Consider the following 13,703-nt stretch of genomic DNA (forward strand, 5'->3'; position numbering starts at 1 on the left):
TCATGGAAAATAATCACAATCATAGTATAACTTTTCCTATCTTATACGGAAAAATTTAGAAGTGAACTTTAAATTTTTCATGTCTTGGTGAACTTAAAACTAAAGTGAAAGCTTTTTATTTTCTATGGAGAAATTAGAATTGAATTATGTTCTTTGGTAAAATTCAGAAGAGAACTTGAACTTTTCTATCTTCTATGAAAAATTTAGAACAGTATTTTAAATTTTTTCATCTGTTTGAGAAAAATCTGAATTGAAGTGGAAAATTTTATATTATTTTAGGAAAATAGAATTGATATTGTTACACACACAAAAACTTACACACACACACAAACTTACACACACACACACACACAAAAACTTACACACACAAAAAAAACTTACACACACACAAAAACTTACACACACACATAAAATTACGCACACACAAAAAAACTTACACACACAAAAAAACTTACACACACAAAAAAAAACTAACACACACACAAAAACTTACACACATATAAAAACTTACACACACACAAAAACTTACACCCACACAAAAAAACATACACACACACAAAAACTTAAACACACAAAAAAAAATTAAAAACAAAAAAAAAATTAAAAACAAAAAAAAAAACTTACACACACACAAAAGCTTACACACACAAAAAAACTTACACACACAAATAAACTTAAACACACACACAAAAACTTACACACACACACACAAAAACTTACACACACACACACAAAAACTTACACACACATAAAAACTTACACACACACAAAAACATACATACACACACAAAAACTGACACACACACACAAAAACTTACACAAAAACTTACACACACACAAAAGAAATTACACACACACACAAAAACTTACACACACACAAAAAACTTACACACACACACAAAAACTTACACACACAAAAAAACTTACACACACACAAAAACTTACACACACACAAAAAAACTAACACACACAAAAAAACAAACACACACAAAAAAACTAACACACAGACAAAAAATTACACACACAAAAAAAATAACAGACAAAAAAAAAACTTACACACAGACAAAAGCTTAAACACACAAAAAAAAACTTATACACAAAAAAAAACTTACGCACACACAAAAACTTACACAAACATAAACAAACACACACACAAAGACTGACACACACAGAAACAAAAAAAACTTACACACACAAAAGGGGGGGCCCGGGGGGGGAGGGTGCCCTTCTGTGTCTCAATGCACAAAAAATATTAAAAAAATGGGGAGGGGAGGAGGGGAGGGGGAGGGGTGGGGAGGAGGGGAGGGGAGGAGGGGAGGGGAGGGGGTGGGGTGGGGAGGAGGGGAGGGGAGGGGAGAGGGGAGGGGAGGGAGAGGGGAGGGGGAGGAGGGGGAGGGGACGGTGAGGAGGGAGGAGGAGAGGGAGGGAGAGGGAGGGGAGGGGGGCCCTTTGGGAGCCTGGGGGACCTTTGGGGATCGGTGGAGGGCCTTTGGGGGTCCTGGGGGGCCAGTTGGGAGCCTGGGGGACATTTGGGGACCGGGTGAAGGCCTTTGGGACACCGGTGGTCTTTTGGGAGCTTGATGTGTCTTTGGGGGCCCGGGGAGGGACTTTGGGGGTTTTGGGGGCCGGGTGGGAGTCCTGGGAACCTTTGGGGACCGGGGGGTTCCTTCTGGATTGGGGTATGGGGATTGGAACCCTTTGGATCGGGGTAGGGCGATCGGGGCCCTTTGGGGTTGGGGTAGGGGACCTCACAACACTGTTAAAATGGAACTTGTGTATTATAATGACGACACTCAAAACCTATTCTAAAATCATCTTTTAAATCATCTTTAAAATGTCTCTAACTGTTTCGCCGAAATAATTCCATAAGCTGTCTAAAACCATTTCGCCCAAATAATCTCCTAAAAGTAATTTCTGTGTGTTCCTTTTGTTTTTTGGCATCTCTGTGCTTTCACATTTCAAATTTCTAGGAAACCCTTTCCTACATTAATCTCTTCATCTCATAAATTTTCCTAGCTAAACTATTAATGTTTCGTTAGAATATCAATTTATCTCTCCGACTTAAAGCTCAGTGAAGCCGTATTTAAAAATAGAATTTCTATCTCTTTAGACTCCCGCATAATTCCAAGATAACAAGTGATGTCATTAATAATTCCTGACACTAAAGATCAATGAAGCCCTATTTAAAAATAGAATATTAATTTTTCTCTCTGACCTAAAGAACGTTTATCCCTCAGACCTAAGATTAAAGAAGCCATGTTTGTTTCTTAATTCTCCCCTTCGTGAATCAATAATTTCCCCTAGCGATTATGTAAATCAAGTTCTCAGGTTAGGTTATCCAAACAATCTCATAACATTTTCGTCGAGCATGTCCATTCTCACTGACAACGAACAGACATAAATCATCCATAAAACAGACATGAAAAACATCCAATAAATCGAACAACAAACATAACCATCCATGAAAACATACATAAATGTGAGAAAGTTCCTGTTTTTCAAATTCTCACTGACAAAAACCATAAAATATCCATAATTTGATGTTGACAACCAGGAAAAACATCAAATAAATCGAACAACACACATAACCATCCATGAAAACAGACATAAAAGTGAAACAATTCCTGTTTTTCCAAGTGAGAAAATTCCTGTTTTTTCATTCTCAGTGAGAAAACCATAAACCACGTGGTCCTGTCACGAGTAGAACCCCCCTCTCTACTAGTATGAAGGGGATTAACACCTCCTCAGTACCTCGTTCTTTGCTCTAAAGTTTGAATTTTGTCCCAATTCTTTAAGAACGACTCCTGAAACACAAGGGTCGTTTAATTAGAACAATAGGAAGGTTTTCTAAAAGTACTAAAAAACTTTAGCGTAAAGAGCATGGTGTTGAGGAGGGGGCAATCCCCTTCATACACGTAATAATTTCTGTTCGTTTTAAGTTTTAACGTTGCTCCTGACTTTCAGCTGAAAAACTTGCTTTTTTTTAATTTAACCATTAAAAGATTCAGTACTAAATGTTTTTTTTTTTGAAATGCAGATTTTGCCTTAATTCAGACAGCTTGTGGTAACGAACTGTAAGTAAGGAGCGATGTGGCTCAATAGTAACCTAAACTAGAAACAAAATCTTAATTACCATTGATATACAAAAAGAATCAAATTTTGATGCTTGTTTAAATTATATAAACTTCATCAAGTTTAATGTTACCCATCAAAAGTTACAGACCTGAGGATATTTGCATTGTTTAAAAAAGGAGGATATACCCCCAAAACATTTATTGATCTTAATGAAAATCACACGTTCACAATCAGCATATCAGAGAGCCCAACTGTTATGGTATCGACCTTCTATATACAAAAATGTGGAATTTTGCATTTTTTGCCTGGAGCAAGATCACAGATACGTGTTTATTCTATTATTATTATTTTTTTTCGAGGGAGGATAAAAACAATCTAGTGATCCTAAAAGATCGGGAAAGGGCTCATTTGATCGGAAATCAGAAGTTCTAGCGCCCTTTTTAAGTGAGCAAAAATATTGAAGGCGAGGCTAGCCCCCCTCCCACCCTCCTTTTTACCACAGTCATTCGACTAAAATTTTGAGATGACCATTTTATTCAGCATAGTTAAAAAATCTAATAACTATGTCTTTGAGGATGACTTGACCCCCCACACCCCCCAAGAGAAGGGCTGCAAGGTATAAACTTTGCCCATGGCTTACCTATTGTATTGGCTATTGGGAAAAATACAGACATTTTCCGGGGATTGGGTGATTTTTCTCGTGGGGTATGGATTACGTGGGAGAACCTTTCAATTGAGGATTTTTTCAAGGAGAAGGGAATTTTCCATGTAAGGGGAGCTACGATTACCGGTGTTATTTAAAACACGATCAGAAATTGAAAAAAAAGTTTTTCAGCTGAAAGTAAGGCGCAAAATCAAAAATCAAAGCGAACAGAAATTATTACGTATATGAGGGGTGTTGCTCCCTCCTCAATACCTCACTCCTTACACTAAAGTTTTTTATTAGAACTTTTGAAAAAGTTTATTATTCTATTTAATTGATTTCTTAGATGGCTCCAACTGACCCATTATTTGTCATATAAAACTATTTATAAGAAAATAACCACACTTAAAAGGAAAAAGGTTTACAAGAGTGTGCTATAGCACTGAGGAAATGCTAACGCAATTTTTGGGCTATTTTATTGAAATAAACACTATAATTTCCCCCCTCCCTCTTCATATAAATTTTTCCTACCTACATTATTGCGAATTGACTGGCATACACTTTTTTTTTGCTAGGTACTGTAGTATAGCACCAATTTCTCTCTGTTAACAGATAACGTAATCATCTGTTTACACTTGAAAAAAGCAAAAAATTGACGCTTTATGATTGTGCCGGGATGTAAAGATAATAAAAATGAGAGTGTTTACAACTTTGAATGTGTAATTTTGAATATTAGAGAGGCTGTAAAAGCCATCTCTAAAATAGTTTTCGACGCTTTACTGCATAAGTGAATAAATTATCTTAATTACATTTTTAATACCTTTTTTCATTTTTATTGCTTAATATCAAGAGCAAGTTTAGAGGCTCAACTGTTTTCTGCCAGCTAATTAGAAAGACTGTTTAGTCATGTAAAATGCAACACAGAGGAGAAGAGTTTTTGAAATTTGAATGAACAATGGTTATCCAAGCAGCAACAGATGAAAGAGGGAAAGCGATATCATACAAGGGGGTAATTTTTTGTCATCAAATATGTTTTACATATTGTAGTTACACTTGTGGGTAAGGTTACTTCCCCTTTCTTAGTTTTGAGTGGAACAATGTTCAACCTGTAAGCGTAACTTTATGATTAGCCAGTCAGCCTTCAGCCGTTTCCTCTTCTCTAAGGAATTCAGAGACACCAGTTCGAGCTCGGCAAAGAAACTGCATTATGTTGGCCATGGTAACAATAAAATTTCAAACAAATTTACCACCAAATCCAATAGTGCTCTATATCACAATGACTCAAGCGAATCCCCAAGCAGCCTCAGTACCAGGAATATTTCACTTCATGCTTTTTTTGTTTTTACAGATGTTAGTAATCTGAATAGCTTCTTATCACTTGATAGAATATTATATATATATATATATATATATATATATATATATATATATATATATATATATATATATATATATATATATATATATATATATATATATATATATATATATATATATATATATATATATATATATATATATATATATAGTATGTACATATATATATATATATATATATATATATATATATATATATATATATATATATATATATATATATATATATAACATGGTTGCCCTATATTTTTATATCGAACATTTGCTTCCCTTGTTTTTGAGTCTTCATGCCTAGAGCCCTTTTTATAGTCGCTCTCGATTGGAAAAACAAAATTTTGGCAATAAGAATAAATGTAATTCACTGGATGTCTTAATTGAACGCCAAAAATGATGCGTACTAAATTAGTAATACCAAATTAAGATATCTCAAATATTTCTTTCTTTTTCTCTTGAGTCTTCTATAGCCTAGAAGCATTTCTATTGAAGCATTCAATTTTAGGATTATCAACGTTTTCAATAAGGATTATTCAATTAGGATTATGAACGTTTTCAATTATAAAAATTATGTCACTCATTGGGTGTTTTAATTGGACGCCAAAAATGATGCGTACTAAATTACCAATACCAAATTAACACATCTCAAATATTTCTTTCTTCTTCTCTTGAGTCTTCTAAAGCCTAGAGGACATACTATTGAAGCATTTAATTTTAGGATTATCAACGTTTTCAATAAGGATTATTTGATTAGGATTATCAACGTTTTCAATTATAAAAATTATGTCACTCATTTGGTGTTTTAATTGGACGCCAAAACTGATGCGTACTAAATTAGTTATACCAAATTAACATATCTCAAATATTTCTTTCTTTTTCTCTTGAGTCTTCTAAAGCCTAGAGGACATTCTATTGAAGCATTTAATTTTAGGATTATCAACGTTTTCAATAAGGATTATTCAATTAGGATTATCAACGTTTTCAATTATAAAAATTATGTCACTCATTTGGTGTTTTATTTGGACGCCAAAAATGATGCGTACTAAATTAGTAATACCAAATTAACATATCTCAAATATTTCTTTCTTTTTCTCTTGAGTCTTCTAAAGCCTAGAGGACATTCTATTGAAGCATTTAATTTTAGGATTATCAACGTTTTCAATAAGGATTATTCGATTAGGATTATCAACGTTTTCAATTATAAAAATTATGTCACTCATTTGGTGTTTTAATTGGACGCCAAAAATGATGCGTACTAAATTAGTTATACCAAATTAACATATCTCAAATATTTCTTTCTTTTTCTCTTGAGTCTTCTAAAGCCTAGAGGACATTCTATTGAAGCATTTAATTTTAGGATTATCAACGTTTTCAATAAGGATTATTCAATTAGGATTATCAACGTTTTCAATTATAAAAATTATGTCACTCATTTGGTGTTTTAATTGGACGCCAAAAATGATGCGTACTAAATTAGTAATACCAAATTAACATATCTCAAATATTTCTTTCTTTTTCTCTTGAGTCTTCTAAAGCCTAGAGGACATTCTATTGAAGCATTTAATTTTAGTATTATCAACGTTTTCAATAAGGATTATTCGATTAGGATTATCAACGTTTTCAATTATAAAAATTATGTCACTCATTTGGTGTTTTAATTGGACGCCAAAAATGATGCGTACTAGATTAGTAATACCAAATTAACATATCTCAAATATTTCTTTCTTTTTCTCTTGAGTCTTCTAAAGCCTAGAGGCATTTCTATTGAAGCATTTAATTTTAGTATTATCAACGTTTTCAATAAGGATTATTCAATTAGGATTATCAACGTTTTCAATTATAAAAATGATGTCACTCATTGGGTGTTTTAATTAGACGCCAAAAATGATGCGTACTAAATTAGTAATACCAAATTAATATATCTCAAATATTTCTTTCTTTTTCTCTTGAGTCTTCTAAAGCCTAGAGGCATTTCTATTGAAGCATTTAATTTTAGGATTATCAACGTTTTCAATAAGGATTATTCAATTAGGATTATCAACGTTTTCAATTATAAAAACTATGTCACTCATTTGGTGTTTTAATTGGACGCCAAAAATGATGCGTAGCCTACTAAATTAGTAATACCAAATTAACATATATCAAATATTTCTTTCTTTTTCTCTTGAGTCTTCTAAAGCCTAAAGGCATTTCTATTGAAGCATTTAATTTTAGGATTATCAACGTTTTCAATGAGGATTATTCAATTAGGATTATCAACGTTTTCAATTATAAAAATTATGTCACTCATTGGGTGTTTTAATTGGACGCCAAAAATGATGCTTACTAAATTAGTAATACCAAATTAACATATCTCAAATATTTCTTTCTTTTTCTCTTGAGTCTTCTAAAGCCTAGAGGCATTTCTTTTGAAGCACTTAATTTTAGGCTTATCAACGTTTTCAATAAGGATTATTCAATTAGGATTATCAACGTTTTCAATTATAAAAATCATGTCACTCATTGGGTGTTTTAATTGAACACCAAAAATGATGCGTACTAAATTAGTAATACAAAATTAACATATCTCAAATATTTCTTTCTTTTTCTCTTGAGTCTTCTAAAGCCTAGAGGCATTTCTATTGAAGTATTTAATTTTAGTATTATCAACTTTTTCAATAAGGATTATTCAATTAGGATTATCAACGTTTTCAATTATAAAAATTATGTCACTCATTGGGTGTTTTAATTGGACGCCAAAAATGATGCTTACTAAATTAGTAATACCAAATTAACATATCTCAAATATTTCTTTCTTTTTCTCTTGAGTCTTCTAAAGCCTAGAGGCATTTCTATTGAAGCATTTAATTTTAGGATTATCAACGTTTTCAATAAGGATTATTCAATTAGGATTATCAACGTTTTCAATTATAAAAATGATGTCACTCATTGGGTGTTTTAATTGGACGCCACCCATGTCGTATTTCCTACTGATTTTTCCACGCCAACTTCCACGCCGTTAATTTGTTAAACTATATCTAAACTAATGTTTCCGAATACAATAGAGCAACGTATGGAGCATGCATTGAAATAATACTTCTACCTTTAAGAACTTTGCTCCCAAAGTTTTTACTGGGTCTACATTTATTTATGAACAAGTGTTTCCATGTTGGAAAATAAATAAGTTTAAATCTAAAAACAGATAAATGTTGATTAATTACAATTTGATAGCAGTTATAAGAATCAAGACCAGTAAGCTGGCATCACTGTTTAAAAACTATGTCTAAGAATGTGAAAAATTATGTAGTTATCATAACGTATAATTGCTGTTTGTGGTCAGATTTTTGTAATACAGCGTCAATGTTAAATACACGTAATAAATTCATTATTATTTTAGGTACTTTTAATTATTCAGAACACACTCAAGAATTTTGATCTGCAAGATCTGACAAAAATCGGTTTAGCTATCTGTATCTGGAGACACTTATCTTAGGATAAGCGGAAACTCTACGCTGTAGGTATATTGTGATTAAATAATTAATATATAGAATTGGCATTTTGGTTAGGCTAGATATTTAATACGATGCGTTCTGGGCGGCCTGCTTTCCATAATTTTCTGCTGTAATCCCCATAATTTTTTTTTAATAAAGTATTGTATTTTCATCATATTTTGGTATATTTCATTAGGATTAACCTAACTTAACTTCTTGGATGTGTTTTGAATAATCAAAAAGTACCATATTTTGTAATAAATTGGAATTAAAGTATATTTAATATACATGGCCCCCGACAGCATTGAAACATAAAATGCGGTCCTCTGAAGAAAAATTTAACCACCCCATTTAGGAATTGGCAAATTAGCAATTAGCAAAATTTAGCAGTTGGGTATTTTCATCGGACGCCATCACCTATGTCATATTTATTGCTTACTTTCAGACGTCCAATATTTTGTTTATTAGGCCACGTTTGGAGTAACGTTTCTGGATGTGACTGGGCTATGTATTGAGTCAACAGAAACTTAGCTCATCATTATTTTGACGGAAAGTTTAACGATGAAGCGTAAATAAAAAATTAACGACTCACAACATACTGGCTGTCTGTACAAAGCAGCATTTATCAGTTTATATAGTTCTGGTAGGTGCTATGCTGCTATAGCTTGTGTCGAAGGTATTAACATCTTTGCCATCCTTAAAACATATTGCTAAGAATCCCCAGGAGTCTTTCCTCGCTATTCTCTTGACATCATTGATCCAAACTTCCAGAATTGTGTAGGAACTCGGCCCCATTGGAACGATGGTGGGTGAGCTGTTTGATATCATCATTTATTTTACGCCTCCGTCCAGTTGTCCAACAGGTATTTGGGAGTTTGAAAATACCACTTTTTGTATTTAAAATGCCAGCCTTTATCAGCTAAATCCCATATTATATTCCTGTTTTGCTTATAATTATTTTTTACAGTACCTTAATTTCTTACTTTTACAGTAATATTCTCTCTTAACTATAGTCTAACACATAAGCCATGAACGCGAAACTCTGACTAATTATTACCATCTAGTTTCAATAACACGTGCCTCGTCTGTATCAATTAGCTCCAATAGGATAATTAAATGTGTTCCTGTTCATATATTTCCATATTCTAGCATAGACAACATGAAAGTTCATTTTTCCTAATAAGTTGTGTATGGAAATTGTAGCGTGCTCTTAGGAAATATAGAAATATCTGGGAATGTTTTTCACAAAAGCCTTTAAATTTTTCTCTTCGTATTTGCACGTAATATGAAACAAAAAGAGTGTAGGGCCCCGAAAAGGTTTCGATTAGCTATATTTTGCCGTTTCCTCAGAAGCACTTGTTACATTTTACATCATTGCACTTGTTACATCAATTTTATGGAAGAATCAAGAGAAAAGCAAAACAAACTCAAGTTCCTTCCTTAAAATCTTTTTACGTGCGTCCCAATAATTTAGTGTCTTAGCATGTTTCATTCTGGGATCAAAAAAGAGGCGTCCTGTATTGGGGCTGAGGGTAAAAGCCCCATCCATTCCTAAGTTCAATCTTTCAGAAAAGTAACTTCGAGTCTCTTTTTTGACCTATAATAAGACCTATTTGGCCTATTAGATATATTTGACCTATTTGACCTAAACTTAACCTATAATTCCATTAAAAGTTGTCATTAAAACTGGCTTTTAGCACCCTGAACTATGATCTTATCTAAAAACTCAAGATAAACCTCAACATATTTTTGTGTTATAGCTACTTTCCTGCTCCTTCCTGTTCCTGTTCCTTCCTACCATCATGAGAGGGCAATACTCCTCAAACGTAATAATTTATGTTTGTTTCAAGTTTTAATGTTGCTCCTTACTTTTGGTTGAAAAAACTTGTGTTTTGTTTAATTTCTGATCGTTTTTAAAATAATACCAGGAAATCTGGAGCCACCTCCACGGGAAAATCCCTCCTTCCCACGGAAACATCCTCTAGACAATTTAATCCCGCTGAAAGTTTGTAAAATTGAGCCGGAAAAGAGAAAGCAAGACATATAAGAAAAATTTCAGATAGAAATTCTGGCAAATTCCTCCAGTGAAAAATTTCTCCTGAAAAGTTCATCCCCTGGAAACTTTCCTCCCCATGGAAAGTTCTTTCTGTAAAAAATCTCTCAGAAAAAATTCATCCTCCCCCACCGCCCCAAAAATGCATACATACTTCCCAATAACAAATACCATACGTAAACAATGGGGAAAATTATAAAACTTAAGGACCTTTCCCCAGGAGCCCTGGGGAGCATGTTTTCTCCAAGGGCACAGCTATTGGGCCTTTCAACTATGCTGAGCAAAATGGCTATCTTAAAATTTTGATCGGACGATGTTCGGAAAAAGGGGTGTAGGAGGGGGCCTAGTTGCCATGCAATCTTATTGGTCTCATAAGGGGACACTATAACTTTTAATGTCCATTAAAATGAGCCATCTTCCAATATTCTAGCGCCACTGGGTCGATGCGATCACCCCTGGGGAAAAAACAAACAAATAAACATGCACCTGTGATCTTTCTTCTGGAAAAAAAAAATACAAAATTCCACATTTTTACAGATTGGAACTTGAAACCTCTACAGTAAAGTCTCTAATAAGCTGAATCTGACGGAGTGATTTTTATTATGATTCTTTGGCTTTTAGAGTGTTTCCCCTTTTTTTGAAAATAAGGTAAACTTTTTCAGGCTCGTAGCCCTTGGTGGGTAACACTAGACTTAATGAAACTTGTATATTTGGAATCAGCATAATAAGCCAATTCTTTTGATAAATTATTGGTATCCAAATTCAGTTTCTAGACTTTCTGTTACTATTGAGTCGCGTCGAAGTTCATTACCATGAACTGTTTGAAAACCAAAAGCTATGAGTATTTGATTTTGTTCAAGTTAGAAAAAACTCTCTTGGTATCTCCTACCATGTCTACATTTTTCTCTATTCTTGACTATTAGTGCAGTGATGTCAATTCACAAAAATTAGATTGGGAGGGGTAAATATATTTTTTAATTTCTAGTGGTGTAAATTTGTCGCTTTTTTCAATTTATCCAGTGAAAATAACAAGAAATGGAATTTTCACTGAAAATACCACCCCATCGCCTCAAAAACCAAAAAACAACAAACAAACAAGATATGCACCCCCTCCCCAAATTGAAGCCACTGTATTAGTGCGTTATCTGCGGTTTGATTGTTTTGGGTCTCAAAATTTTGGCTTCCATACCTCCTGTCCCAAAAGGTGATCGCTAAATGGTTGTAGTTTGTGACGGTAGCTTTGAAATGAGCCCCTCAGCGAGTTTGGCAGTTGTGGAGACCCTTGCTATACAAGGGGGCGTCCATATATGGGAGACCCCTGGATTCCAGCCAGAACATCCAAAAATAGCCTGTGACATTAAAACTACTGATGTAAGAAACTAGATCTGTGACGCTCGGCGAGCATCAAATTATTTCTTCAATAATTTGTCACACAATTCTTGCATGGACATAAAATGAGGATAATTATTTAAATTTCCGAAGAGAGAAAGGGTAAAACTAAATGTCTTTGAATAACGTTTGAATATGATTAAAATCATGTATTAGTATGGAATTTCTTGGTTTTTTAGAAAATCTTGGTAAGGTCTTAGTAGAGTTGACTTCAATAAATCTGATTTTGCTCAGATTATTAAGAGACGTATTTGACCAAGTTCAATGAAATAATCAATAGAAATGGACAAAAGCCAATTTAGAGAACCTACTTAGTTTTTAGAAAATGTTGGTAAGGTCTTAGTAAAGTTGACTTCAATAACTCTGATTTAGTACAGACTGTTCAGATGCATATTTGACCAAGTCCAATGAAACAATTAACCGAAAAGATTAAAAAGGAGTTTGGAGAAAATTCTGGGTTTCTAGAAAATGTTGGTAAGGTCTTAGTAAAGTTGACTTCAATAACACTGATTTTACGTAGACTCTCTTCAGATACCTATTTAACGAAGTAAAATGAAACAACCCACCGAAAAGATTAAAAAGAAATTTGGGGAATATTCTTTGTTTTGAAAAATGTTTGTAAGGTCCTAGTAAAGTTGACTTCAATAACGGACAAAAAAAATCCCACCTACAATCGCACTGAGTCAGACACGGAAACATGTAAACACCCGCTCAGACACACAGGCATAGTGAGGGAGGGAGCGACAAAAACATCTACAATCACACAGAGTCCGAAACGGAAACACGCAAACACCCGCCCAGACACACAGGCTTACATAGTTAGAGAGAAAAAAACACATACAAACACATAAATGCAGACATGCAAACTGACAAGGACAAGCACTGGGAGAAGTAGACGCTAACCTAGACACACAGTCAAAGAGATTTAGGGAAAAACAAAAACACACACAAGTACAAAGGCTCAGACATGCTAGCTCACAAGCAAAAGTAATGGTAGAAGCAAAAGAACGCCCAGACAACCGGTCATAGAGAGTTCTGGAAATGCAAACACATATATACATATAATTAGGACCTGGATGTTGACAAGTACGGAGCTCAGGAGAAGCAAAAGACTACCCAGACAGAAGATCATAGAGAGTGAGAAAGACAAAACACATACAAATATATAGATTCAGACATACAAAGCAACAAAGACATGCTAGGACAAGCAAACACTTGCCCAGACACACAGGCAAAGAAAGTGAGAGAGACAAAACGCATACAAACACATAAATTCAGACATACAAACTGACAAAAGATAGGCACTGGGACAAGCAAGCACTTGTCCAGACACAGAGGCTTAGAGATTGAGAGAGACAAAAACGCATACAAACACAGAGTCAGAAACGGAAACACGCAAACACCCGCCCAGACACACAGGCTTAAATAGTTAGAGAGACAAAAACGAAAACAAACACATAAATTCAAACATGAAAATCGACAAAGACAGTCACTGGGACAAGGAAACACCCGCCCAGACACACAGGCATAGAGAGTGAGAGAGATAAAAAGGCATACAAACACATAGATTCAGACTTATAAACCGACAAAGACAGGCACTGGGACAAACAAACACCCGCCCAGACACACAGGCTTACAGAGTAAGAGAGATAAAAACGCATACAAACACATTAATTCAGACATGCAAACCAATGCATACGTG

General features: G+C 34.1%; 1 protein-coding gene across 2 annotated transcripts in view; it reads right to left on the reverse strand.

The window, feature by feature from the left end:
• LOC148950969 (zwei Ig domain protein zig-8-like) overlaps positions 1 to 13,703 on the reverse strand; it is a 523,998-nt gene that overhangs the window by 127,489 nt on the left and 382,806 nt on the right. The window lies entirely within an intron of this gene.

The sequence above is a fragment of the Artemia sp. Qi Xiang Cuo genome, chromosome 6 (assembly GCF_049724085.1).
Source record: "Artemia sp. Qi Xiang Cuo chromosome 6, ASM4972408v1, whole genome shotgun sequence".
Taxonomy (NCBI): Eukaryota; Metazoa; Arthropoda; class Branchiopoda; order Anostraca; family Artemiidae; genus Artemia; species Artemia sp. Qi Xiang Cuo.